The sequence below is a fragment of the Chionomys nivalis genome, chromosome 8 (genome assembly GCF_950005125.1).
Source record: "Chionomys nivalis chromosome 8, mChiNiv1.1, whole genome shotgun sequence".
Lineage (NCBI taxonomy): Eukaryota > Metazoa > Chordata > Mammalia > Rodentia > Cricetidae > Chionomys > Chionomys nivalis.
In genome coordinates this window covers 47,095,539-47,108,865 of record NC_080093.1, presented here as the reverse complement: position 1 = coordinate 47,108,865, position 13,327 = coordinate 47,095,539, and the positions used below count along the sequence as shown (strand labels likewise).

Sequence of the window (13,327 nt, the reverse complement as noted above, 5' to 3'; positions counted from 1 at the left end):
GAACACATGTAAAGGTGGGAAGGAGGGAACCACCTCCATGAAGGTGTCCTCTAACCTCCACACCTGAGCGCTGACACACTCATACCCCATACAACACACACACACTCCTCTCTCTCAATTAAAAAAATAGAGAAATAGAGCCGGGCGATGGTGGCGCACGCCTTTAATCCCAGCACTCGGGAGGCAGAGGCAGGCGGATCTCTGTGAGTTTGAGACCAGCCTGGTCTACAGAGCTAGTTCCAGGACAGGCTCCAAAGCCACAGAGAAACCCTGTCTCGAAAAAAAAAAAAAAAAAAAAAAAAAAAAGAGAGAGAGAGAGAAATAGAAAAAGTTTTAACATGTACTCAGATGGCTTTTTTGATGAATAGGGGTACAGTCTTTGAAGTGTCTTGCAAGTGAATCTCTGGAGGTTTGAGGGTGCAATGTAGATCAGAAGGTTGGAAACATGGGGGTAGGAAGGCAGCACTGGGGGTTTACTCTAGAATGATGCAGAAGGAAATCTCGTCACCTTTCTTCCCAATTCAGCTTAGCTCCTGGTGGAAGGTCAGCCTGGAGGCTATCCCAGCTGCTAGAGTTTCCTGTGTGGGTCACATCTCCTTCAGCATCAAGGCACCCGCAGGGCTTTGGGGGAAGGGAAAGACGTCAGTCTCAGTGGGCCAGTGTGCAGGCAAGGAGCCTTCCTCCACATGAGTATTCTGACTCAGTCCGATCAGAAAGCAGCAGATCCAGGGAGAGTTTTTGTTTTTTACATTGCAGCAGAATTCTTTGCATAGCAGAGAGCTCAGGAAAGAAGGCCCGGCTTGAGGACAAAGGTCAGGGCTTCAGAGTTCAGGGCCCATTCAGAAAGGGCCAGGCCCTTTTGTGCTAAGCCGAAGTTTGCCTGACAAGCCTCAGAGTTGATGTGGAATGAACTCTGTCATGACTAGTGATTGAATCTAATCCCCAAGCTCCACTTTCTCCCACCTTGAAACTATCAGCCACAGAGGGGCTTTGACAGGAGGAGAGGTTAGTTTGACAGGCGCTCTCACTGCCCAGGACCGCTGGCGCTGGGTCTAGCATGCTTTCCCCAGCAAGCCCTGTAGAGTTCAGAGGACTGACCTCCTTGGCAGGCAGGGAGCAGGGTTTAGGTGAGGCTTCCAAGCCCGACTGCTGCTCTCCTGATAGGAACTAGCCATGGTGGGAGGCTGGGAAAGGGAATGCCATCCTCCAACCTGGCATTATCAAGCCAGAAGAAGCACCTGGCACCTTATCCGCCTCTCCCCTGCATTCCAGCTCCTTGGGACCAGCCAAGTCTTTCACTGAAGTCCAAAGGAGGTGAGATTCCCATAATTCCCAAAGTCATTTTGGACTGTTTCTGAGAACAAAACTTCACAGTGTAGTAGGTGAAAGGGGCAGAGCTGCTCCCAAACTTTATCACCCAATTTCCCAGTCAGTTTTGGAAAGACGGTTTTGAAGTCATGCCTTACCTGGCTCACACACAGTGGAAGAAGGGAGTGGAAGGCACTAGGCCTTTGAGTAGAGGCCTGTTCCTTGTCCAGGCAGTTCCCCTCTGCATGGTGACAGGCTCTTAGAGAAACATCTTAATAAAAGTGTTCTGAGCAGCCTGGCAACCTTCCAACCTTTCTTGTACCAGAGGCAAAAATGTAGGCCTGACAAAAATGTTTAGGTAATCTCCCAGCACATTCACCACTTGTAGACCCCGAACTATACAAGTTGTGGAACTCTTGAGAAAAAAAATAAAGCCCTTAAAAAATTGCGCAATGACCTTATTCCAGTGAGTGCCAAAGTTGGTACTCCGTGATCTTTAACTGTGTCAATGGGAGAGAGGTACTTGTGGGCCAAGAGTCCCAGGAAGGGTCATTTTAATGTGATTCTCTCTTTCTTTTTATTGTATTATTTTCTGTGACAAAGTTCCATTACATAAACCAGGCTCTCCTTGAACTCCAGATCCTCCCGCCTCAGTCTCCTGAGTGCTGAGTACAGGCAGGAGCCAAGAAGCCCAGCCTTCCAGTGATTCTTGTAATAATATGTGCCCTTTCTCTAAGCACTGCCTATTGTAGAGGCCAACTAGGGAAAATTAAAAGGAGAAAAACAAATGTAAAAGATTAGTTGTTGTGTGCGGGGATTAAGATGATTTATTTTGTGTGTGTGCACTTGTACATGAGCCTGTGGCTGGAGGCCACAGTCAATCTTGGGTGTTGTTCCTGAGGGGTCACCCACTTTGTTGTTTTGGGGGCTAGTCTCTAATTGACCTGGAGCATGTGATTCAGCTGTCTCTGCCTACCCAGCTCTGGGGTTATGAATGCTGGCCATCATGAACTAATGTCCTCATGCTTGCTCAGTGTCTTGGTCACTGTATTGCTATGAAGAGATACCATGACCAAGGCCATTCTTATAAAAGAAAGCATTTAATTGGGCTTGCTTACAGTTTCAGAGGTTTAGTCCATTACCATCATGGAGGGGAGCATGGTAACACCCAGGCAGATATGGTGCTGGAAAAGTAGCTGAGAGTTCTGTACTCAGATCTGCAGGCAGCGGGGAAGAGAGAGAGCGACACTGGGTCTGGCTTGGGTTTTTGAAACCTCAAAGCCCACCCCCTGTGACACACTTCCTCCAACAAGGTCACACCTCATAATCCTTCTCAAGTAGTACCACTCCCTCATATCTAAGCATTCACTTATGAGCCTATGGGGGCCACTCCTGTTCAAACCACCACACCTAGCAAGCGTTTTACCAACTGAGCTGTCCCTTCCCCTTTTTGTACTGGTATATCAATGAGGGTTTTCTCCACGTCAGGCAAGCACTCTGCTGTTCGGCCCCAGCAAAAGCCATTTTCTAAGTTGGGCATGCTGTACATCTTTATTCCTAGCATTCAGGAGATGGAGGCAGGTGAATCTCTAAGATCTCTGGCCAGCCTGGTTGGGCTACATAGTAAGACTCTGTCTCAGAAAAATAAAATAAAACAGTGGGGAAGGCCTGGAGGGTGTTCTAGCACGCACGAGGCTCTGGGATCAATCCACAGTGATTCAAAAAAAAAAAAAAATACAAAAATTAGTTGATATTACTCCGTTTGTGGCTACAGAGATGGCACAGTGGCTAAGAGCACTGCTCTCACAGAGGACTGGGGTTCCGTTCTCAGCAACCACATGGCTCCTAACAACTGTTTGTTATGGAGATCCTATACTCTCTTCTGGCTTCCACAGGCACTTCAAGTCTATGGTACACATATATTCATACATGCAGACAAACCATTCAAGTACATTTACACACAGACAAACACATAAATATTCTTTCTCTTACCTCTTTTTTCTTGTTTTACTTTCCCTCTCTCCCTTTCCCTTCCTTTTTCTTTTCCTCTATTAGTCTCTCTCTCTCTCTCTCTCTCTCTCTCTCTCTGTCTCTCTCTCTCTCTCTGTCTCTCTCTCTCTCTCTCCCTCTCTCTCTCTTGGTGGAGCTTAGGGCCTGGAATGTACTAGACAAGCACTCTACCCCTAAGCTACACTGTAGCCTAAGATGCTGTTTTTCAATCATGTTCTCTGAGGTATGTGGGTAAGTGAGAAAGAACTGATTGCTTGGGTCCTGGGTTTTGTTGAGGGTGTGGCTGGGGTGAGTATGAGTAGCTAGCAGCAAAAGAAGGGTCTGGTCTTACTTTGGGCAGAGCTCAGGGGCTCAGCCCACCCTTGCAGGCCTTCAGGCTTGACTGACAAGAAGAGGGTGCTGGAAGATAGCCTCCAAGATCCATGGGAGACAGAGGATGAATGAAAAGATAAGGAGACCACGTACCCTCTCCTCTTAAGATAACAGTGTCTCTGGAGAGGAATTCCTGTGAGAAGGGGCTTCTGCACAGTCTGCTGATGTTTGAAGGCCTCCTGGATTAAGAGCACTCTCCCGCCCTCACACCCAGTAAAACGGCAAGTTTCCATCAAATACCAACCTTAGCCTTCTGTTTTCTTCCTCAAATATATCAAGGTCTCTGGGCCTTTTTCTGAGCTAGTCTCTGTCTAGGAATGCCTCAGGTCTCAGAACAGCCATTGCTAGCTCAGATAATTGAACCCTGGCTTTGATTAGGATCTCTCAGGGTTAAGTCCTCAGAGACCTCCCTTCACCTATCTCTTCCAAGTCCCTTCTCACCCCACTCTGTCAGACTCTAACCTCAGCCTCTAAGATCAGGATCCTGCTTACCTCTGGCCAGGAGTTCCTCTCTGGAAGGTAGCTTTTCAGACACTTGAGCACCACAGAAAGGACCCTCCTGCTGTCTGTGAGCACCTGGGATATCAGGTCAGCTTCTGTCTGCTCTTGCTTCAACCCCCGAACCCTGGCAAGCGTTCAGTAAGTGTTCGTGGTCTGACTGGATGACAAACTCACCTTTTTCTTTAAAAGAGGCTTTTTTTTTTCAAGACAAGGATTCTTTGTAGCTTTGGAGCCTGTCCTGGAACTAGCTCTTGTAGACCAGGCTGGCCTCGAACTCACAGAGATCTGCCTGCCTCTGCCTCCCAGTGCCACCACCGCCCAGCAAGAGGCATCTTTTAAAAAGTTATTTGTTCATTATTATTACTGGTATGTGTATGTATGCATGTGTATGGAGAATACATATGTAGGTGTAAAGAACGTGTATGACTAAGGGTGCATGTGTGCCATAGCATGTACCTAGAGCTCAAAGGTCAACCTGCAGGAGTCAATTTGTTCAACCTTGGGTTCTGGAAATCAACTCAGGTCATCAGTACTTTTTATTTGCTGAGCCATTTCAGTCCCTCAAACTCGCTTTTTTCCTATCTATCTATCTATCTATCTATCTATCTATCTATCTATCTATCTATCTATCTATCGTGAACAGGGTCTCTATGTGCTGGAACTCTCTGCGTAGACCAGGCTGGCCCCAAACTCATAGAGAGCTGTATGACTCTGCCTCCTGAGTACCTGGAATTAAAAGTTTTCAAACTTACTTTTTTTGAGGAACCTAGTTGTCATATTCTATATCTCATGCAACCCTCAGAAGATCCCCGAGAAGAAGGTGCTGTGTCCATTTTACAGATAAGGAAAGTGAGGCCTGGTAGGTTTGGTAGCTGGCTGAAGTTACTGCTCACTTATTGTTTTAGACAGGGTCTGAGGATGGCCACAAGTGCTGGAGTTAGGGCCATCACGCTCAGAAAGTGACACATTAACAAATGGTTCTTACGTGGTTTAAATATACTCACGTTTGCTGTCACCATCATCTCTACAAACCCGCCCTCTCCAGCTAAAACTTGGTCCCCATTGCACATCCCTGTGAAACACTACCTTCCCAATCCCCCTGCCTGAGCCCCTGCAGCCACCCTTCTATCTCTACCCAGCGAACTATCTGAGTAACCTCAGAAGGTGCACTCACAGTTCGCCTTGGGTCTGGTGTATTTCACTGTCAGAGCATTTTAAACAAGAGCTTCTGGCTATCTTCATGCCAGGGTCTGGATCATTCCTTGGGAAATTATGGTAGCGGGTAGGAAGAGAGGGAGGGGAAGTGTGGTCCTGGCGTAGGCATCAAGGGAAGGCTGAATTCATGTGGTTGGTGAGGGCTGGTGTGAGTCAGAGTGGGCAGGAGCCACAGAGAGGCCCTGGGCTGGGTGGGGGAGGGGAGGTGCCTGGCTCTGGTTGTTATTACTTAGTGGTGGTGGGGTTGACAGAGGCCTAAGAATTCCAGGGGGAGAGTTTATCATGAATGGTGGCTCACAAGATGGGTGAAGTATTTGAAAGGGGTTGAATTCTTTACTCTCCTCCCTGCTGTGGTAAAGTTCTTCACAAAACACATGAAGAAAGAGGGGAATTTTTGGTTCACAGTTCTAGGGTACAGTGACGGAAAAGTCACGGTGGCAGCATAGTGGGGCAGCTGGTCACGTCACATGTGTGGGCTCATGTCTGTAATTCCAGAATTTGAGGGATTGAAATGGGGCTAGCATGAGATCCAGGCCAGCCTAGGGCTATAGGGTAAGGCTATGACTCAGATAGACAGACAGACAGACAGAAGATAGTTCAGGCATGGAGACACATACTCGTAACCCCAGAATTTAGGGGTCAGAGGCAGGAACACCAAGACTTAAATCACCCTGGGGTGCATAGTGAACTTCAGGCCTGGTCTACACGAGACTTTGTTTCAAAAAAAAAAAAAAAATGAAGACAAAAAATGTAGAAGAGGTTCAGTAGGTCAGTCAGCTCTTGGCTCTTGTTCTTTATTTTTTTGAGATGAGGTCCCAATGTGTAAGCCTCTCCTCTCAAATATGTGGTCCTTGTACCTCAACCTTCTGAATGGTGGAATTATGGGTATATGTGTGGATGCATGCCTGTGTGCATGTAACAGTGTGTATGCATCTATGCACACATGCATCTATGTCTGTAAGGCACACACATACAAAACACTCATGTGTACATACATTTAAAAATGTATGTTTGTTTGCGTATGCGTCTATGAGGACTCACATCCACATATATGTGCATTTGAGAGCGCACTGCCAGAGGATAGAAGCCTCTGAAGCTGTCAGGGGTCAGAGCCAGCAACACCAGAGTTACTGTCAAAATGGTCTCAGACTTAGTCTCAGACTGGAGTGGTCCAGGCAAATATAAGTTACAGATTTATCAGTAAAAATGGTATGGCCTCTGTTGGTGAGAATATGAGCAAAGAGGTCAAGACCATGATGGGGATACCCACTGAAACAGCTTACTTGAGCTCACCAACTCCAGCCAGACTAGGAAGGAACCAGCAGAGGACCAAACTAGTCCCTTTGAATGTGGGTGACAGTCGCATGGCTGGGGCAGACTGCGGGGCCACTGGCAGTGGCACCAGGATTTACTCCCTACTGCTTGTACTGGCTTTTTGGGAACCCATTCTCTTTGGATGAATACCTTGCTCAGCTCAGATATAATAGGGAGGCCTTGGACCTTCCCCAAAGCAATGTGTCTTGTCCTCTCAAGGAGTGGATGGGAAGTGAGGTAGGGGGGAAGGTGGAGGGAGTAGGAACTGGGATTGGTATGTAAAATGAAAAAGTTTGTTTTTATTTTTTAAAAAATAAAATGAAAAAACGTTAGATGGATGATGCTATCTTAACTTTATGAGGTCTTGTGGGTATGGAGATAGATCTATATTTGACTAATGTTTCCCCTTCCCCAAAGGGGAGGCCGGGAGGAGCGCCAGATGGGGCTACTATAGGCATTCAGACTCCTCTGTTACTGCAGACATGACGTCCCTTGTCCCCACTGTGTCCATGCCATTCACACTAGGGTTCCCTCTTCCCATTGTCTTTGCTCTCTTTTCTTGAGCAGTGGTTCTCAGCCAGGGGTGTTATCCTGCTAATGTCTGAATACATTTGTCACAACTAAGGGACTTCTACTGCCATCTAGTATGTGGTGGCAGGATTGCTACTGATTAGTCTACAATGCAAAGCAGACTCCTGCAAGACACAAGAAAGAATTGTCCTATCTGAGTAGTTGTTGTTGCTGTTGCTTGGGCCGGTGAAATGGCTCAGTGGGTAAAGGTGCTTGCTGCTAAATCAGATGATCAGAGTTTAATGCACAGAACTCACGTGGCTGAAGAGACAACTGACTCCCCACATGTGAACTCTCTCTCTCTCTCTCTCTCTCTCTCTCTCTCTCTCTCTCTCTCTCTCTCTCTCCCTGCTGAGATACTTGGGTTTAGGGCTGCTGGAGTTTCATTTTCAGCCAGAAGGACTCCTCTGAGCACTGCCAACGTCCCATGGTGCCAGGCACCATCATCCAGCTTGCACCCCTATTGCTAAGGAAGCTGAGGCTCTCCCTAAGTCATCTCTCTCCAGATCCTTCTCTCACATTCTCTCTATTTGCAGGGCTGACCACTGTGCTGAAAGTTCCTGGGTTGTCCCACAAGGAGGGTTGTGTTGGGAGGAACTCCAACAGGACCCATATCTTTACTATCTAATATTCCCTTGAAGTTTACCAGTTGGGTAAGCCCTGGCTTTTTGGGAACAACCTGTTTAGAAGTGTTTTGCTTTGTTTTTTTCCCTGCAAGAAAACTAGGGGATAGGGATGAAGATCAACCTAAGGTAAACCATCATTCACAAACTTTCTGCCTCTGCAGTGCTGGATAAGCATCTGGGAGCCTAGTCAGCAAACAGCCTCACTCTGTGGCATAACTCAACAGCAGGGCTGCGAAGTGTGAGGCTCTAACTCTGGAGGCTTTGGTAGCAAAGAAACCTGGGTGGTTTTCTTTCTTTCTTTCTTTTTTTTGAGACAGGATCTCACACCATCTAGGTCTCCTGAGTGCTGGTATCTTAGGTGTGAGTCATCAGGCCTGGCTTGTTCTTTGGTTTGTGTTAGAACACACAGGCTTTGGTTGACTGTACTTGCTGCTCACCTCATCTTTTCTACATTATGAACTAAAACAATTGTCACCTTCCTTTTTCTTCTAGCACACACACACACCCCTGTAGCTCTTACATGAATATAATTAATCCTGATATAATTACTACAACTAATCTAATTGTCTCCTGTGCTTCTAAGGGCCAGGGACCATGTCTTCATGACTCATCTTTAAGCCCTGGTCACTGAAGTTCTAAATGAGCCTGATGGGAGATAAGGCTCCAGGAAGTGCTTTTTGAGCTAAACTCAAGTTCAAAGAAGCAAAATGGCAAATCTGAGCCACTGAACAGCCCGAGGAAAGGTACTGCCGGGGAGTTGTCTTGCGGAACATTTGCTTAGCTGTGTAAAGATGTGCTGTTGTTTTTCCTTGCCTAAGGCACCTGATTGGTCTAATGAAAAGTTAAATGGCCAACACTGAGGGAGGAGGTATTGGTGGTACTTTTGGGCAGGAGTGTAAGCAGGAGGAGGAATTTAGGCTTGAGGAGAAAGAAAAGGACAGGACAAGGAGATACCAGAGACCAGCCTGACACAGAGGACAGGGAAGTAGGACATACAGAATGAAAGAGAGATAAAAACCCCGAAGCAACACATAGAGGAATAGAAACAAGTTAAATTAAGTTAAAAGAGTTAATGGGACAAGCCTAAGCTAAGGCCAAACATTCATAATCAATGAGTTTCCGTGTCTTTATTTGAGAATCTATCTGGAGCAGGGGATGCTGGTCATCCCTCATCTTTCTTTACCAAGCAAACCATGGCGTCTAGTGTGGTTTCCTTAGTGTGGGTAGACTTGACCACCTCAAGATATGTGTTTGGAATCTGTGGTAGAGACTAGATGCTGAGAATTTAAGGCGTCTCAGTCAGTCTGTCTGTCTGTCTCTTTCTCTGGTCTCGTCCTGTATTTCCCTTACTCTGCTTTCTTCTGCCTTCCACCACACGGTCCTGGTGCCATGATGTTCTGTCCAAGTACATTGAACTGAGTAACCTTGGGATGGCTTCTTTGAAACCTGTAGCCCAAATAAATCTTTCCTTGGTTACGTTATTTTTGGCTCCAGTGATGATAAAGATTTTTGGGGGGAGAAGAGAATGGAGACCTGAGAAGAAGCAGAGATTCATTGAGGGCAGATAAATCAGCTGGAAAGGCTAAAAAATCAGCTGATAGGAGAAGAGAAAGCTGGGGCAAGGGAAATATTTTTACTTGTTTAGTTTTATTCATGTGTATGTGCATATCTCTATATCTATGTGTGGGTACCTGTGGAGGCCATAGAGGGAGAGTCAGGGCTCCTGGGGCTGTGGTTACAGGGAGTTGTGAGCCATTTGGAACTGAACTCAGGTCCACTGGAAGAGCAGCATGCTCTTAACGATTAAGCCATCTCGGCAGTCCCTGGGTAATATTATTTTTTAATTCTCTAAGATGGCAGATATTAAAACTTGTGGCCTGCTTAGGGCAATGATTCAATAGAGACAGAGAGATGGAAGAGGCAGAAGACAGGAAGATGCCAGATGAAGCCCTTGCATTAGGAGAAGGAAGGAGAGGGTTTTCTGTACTCTGTTAATTCCTGCCACAGCAGCCAGCCTGCCTCGACTGTCTGCCTAGGACGTTATGCCATCACCTGCCGCCAGGTGCCTTTCCACTGTCATTATGCCATATGAGCACCCCTTAAAAGTGCCCACAGGGTCCTCTCTCTTGCTCCTCTTTTCTGTTTGTCTGTCTACCTGCCTCTCTCATGTACCCACTCCAAGACAGCCTTTTGCTCTTTCGCTCTCCCGCCCTCCCTCCCTTAATAAACCCCTTGCACGAACTCTGTTGCATGGCACGTTCTTAGGGGCATACCTTGGCAGGGCCTGCCACGGTACTTCCGCGTGTTTTATCCTTTCACCCTGGAGGGTGTACTGGCCCTGGCAAGGAACAAGCAAAGCTCATCTGTAATTAGAGTTATCTGCCCAGCTTTAGCTAAAAGTCCAGTTTAAGATGAAAAGTTCCAGATTCCTGGAATACCCTTAGCTCCAGGCAAAGCAGGGCAGTTGGTCATTCCATCAAAGAGCAGGCCTGCTGTGAGAACTCACAGCTGGATGAAGGCAGGCAGGCAGGCATGCAGGCGGGCAGGCAGGCAGGCGGGCAGGCGGGCAGGCGGGCAGGCGGGCAGGCGGGCAGGCAGAAGGCTGGACAGAAGGAAGATGAGGTAGCCTTTGATCTTGGCTTCTGTTTTCTTGGTGACTTAATCAGTGAGATTGTAATCTGAAAGCAAAGACTGGGAGGGAGGCAGGCTCAGGGGACCAGATAGGGTGTGGGCTCACCATGATGCAAAAGGAGAAAGGGAATTTCTAGCAAAGGTAGGGGCATTTTCAGGCAGTGCTGGGTGGCAGCTTGTCATTGGTAGTCAGAAGTCTAAAGGGATACCAGTCAGCCTCAATGTGGTTTGGGTACTCTCTGCAGTGAGCCAAAGGGCTGACATCCTGTTAAAATCAACTCATTGGAAAGAATAACTGTTAGAATATAATTAAAATGGATACATTATTGACAATACGTTCTGGGTCTGTAGAACTGGGAAGAAACAGCAGAGGCCAACCTCTTGAGAATAAATAATGACTCCTTCCATACCCGTGAGTGTGTGTGTGTGTGTGTGTGCGTGCGTGCGTGCATGCGTGCGTGCCTGCACGCGTACATGTGTAGTTCAAAAGTCAACTTCTGGTGTTGGTCCTTTCCTTCCAACTTTTTTGAGACAGCCCCTCCCCCGCCCCCACCACTATGTACACCAGGTTAGCTAGGCTGAGAACTCTCTGGAATTCTCCTGTCTCCTCCTCTCATTTCTCTGGAAAAGCACTGGAGTTGCAACACCACAGTCCTGGGCTGGGAAGATGGCCCAGTGATTAAGAGCCCTGACTGCCTCTTTCAGGGGACCCAGGTTCGGTTCCTAACACCCACATGTTGGCGAATAACCAGTTGTAACTCCAGGTCCAAGGGATCTAATTTTGGCCTCTGTGGGGACAGTATACACATGGTGCGTAGACAACATGGTGCAGACAAAACACACACATTAGAAAAAGACTGAAAAACTTAAAAACAAACCAAGGTGTACCACTGTGCCTGGCTCTGCGTGGGTTCTGGGGATTCATATTTAGGTTCTCACATTTGGATGCAAGCCTTACCCATGAAATTCCCAGTCTCTCTTAGTGGGTTTTGGACAATGGGTCCTTAAGCAGAGTGGGAACCTCAAGAATCTGAAAAGCCTGTGGGTTTGGAGCAGTAAGGGTTCACATTATACACCTGCCATTTGCTGACCAGGCACCTGTGACGCTTACTTAACTATAAAGCTTAGTTTTATCTTAAAAATGTGGCCACAGTGACCCGCGCTGGCCACCTAGCAGAGTGTAAGGACTTCAGAGCAGGCACACTGCGCTGACGGCCAGGACGAGGACTTGCAGTGCGGCTCTGGGACACGCTCAGGAGTTTCCAGCCCTGTCACTTTAATAAATACAGATGGAGGGAACTGCTGACCCATGGGGTGTGGCCGCTGAGCTCGGAATAACTGCGGTTGTCAAGGGCTGAGGGGGCCAGCTAGAGGACAGAGATGGGCTGAGACAAGAGCCTGGCGTGGAGATAGAAAGTTCTTCATACACAATCCTGATGGATGGGACGGGAGCAGGGCTTCCCAGGTCTAGTGTGCTGCCTTAGGAGGTTGCTGAAGCACTGTCTCTTGCCTTCTGCTTTATATTATTATTATTATTTGTGGGGCCTGGGATCAAACTCAGGGCCTTGCATAGTATTGGTGAAGGAGCTTCTCCCGATTGTCATCCCAAGCTCATATGCTCTCTTACTTATTTTATCAGTTATTATTATTATTACTGTTTGAGATGGGGTCTTACCATGTAGCTCAGGCTGGTCTCACACTCATGTCAATCCTCCTGCCTCAACCTCCTCAGTACCAGGATTGTAAGCGTAAACCTCTGTGTTTGGCTTGCGCTCTGTTTCAGAAGGCAGAGACGAGAGGCCATTTTAGAAAGCATTTATTTAAAAGTTGAAATGTCCTCAGCGTAGAGGTTTCGTCCTCAGCTATTCTGCCTCATAAGTGACTCATCCACTCCCTGGGGGCTTCTGCACAGCCAGGGCTTTATTGAGCCAACTCCAGACACATTAACTGTTGGACAATTGCTTCCAGTTTGTCATGGCTTATAACTTGAAGGTGACTTTTTTAATATTTAAAATTAAAATACAATTACATCACGTCCCCTCTTCCCTTCCTTCCCTCCTTCCAATCCCTCCCATGTTCCCCTCATTTTTCTCCCACTCAAATTTATGACTTCTCTTTTTTTATGATGGTAACGTTTGAAAAGAAAATACTCAGTTATGGAGAACTCAAAATGCTTTTGAAGAATTCATTCTAAAACCCTTCAGTGTTGACTTTTTCTTCTATTGGGTATGAAGAGTAAAAATGTCTCATGATTCCGAGCTTAATCAAGTTTGGACTTTCTTTTTAAAAATTTACATTTATTAATTTATTTAGTCTGTGTGTTCGTGAGTACCACAGTGCATGTGCGGGGGTAGGGGACAGCCTGGAGGAGTCAATTTTCTCATCCGCCACCTGGGTCTTGGAGGCCAGGCTCGACTGTAAGTGGCTTCACTGACTGAGCTGCCTTGCTGGTTCTCATTTTTTAGGACTACCACGTTTTGGTGGTGCGGGGGATGGAATGGAACCCAGGGCCTCACACGTGCTAGGGATGTCCTCTAAAGCTGGAACTCCAGTCCCCCAGGGGCTTTAGTTGTACTTTTTGGCTGGCCTTTGTCACCTTGGACACAGCAAACCTCAGCTCTGTCAGCAGTACCTGTGGCCATGACCGCTGGACAGACCTTAAAGGGGCCAGGAGGAGTTCCTGTCTATAGCTCTGGGAAGGATGTTTGACTGTTTCTCCATCTGTAAGATGTGGGTGTTAGGACTTGATGAATCCACACGTGCTTAAAAAAGAGATTTTA

At 47.1% G+C, this 13,327-nt stretch overlaps 1 protein-coding gene across 2 annotated transcripts in view; it reads left to right on the top strand.

The window, feature by feature from the left end:
* The window catches only part of Ahnak (AHNAK nucleoprotein), a 93,069-nt gene that overhangs the window by 62,948 nt on the left and 16,794 nt on the right, over window positions 1-13,327 (top strand). The window lies entirely within an intron of this gene.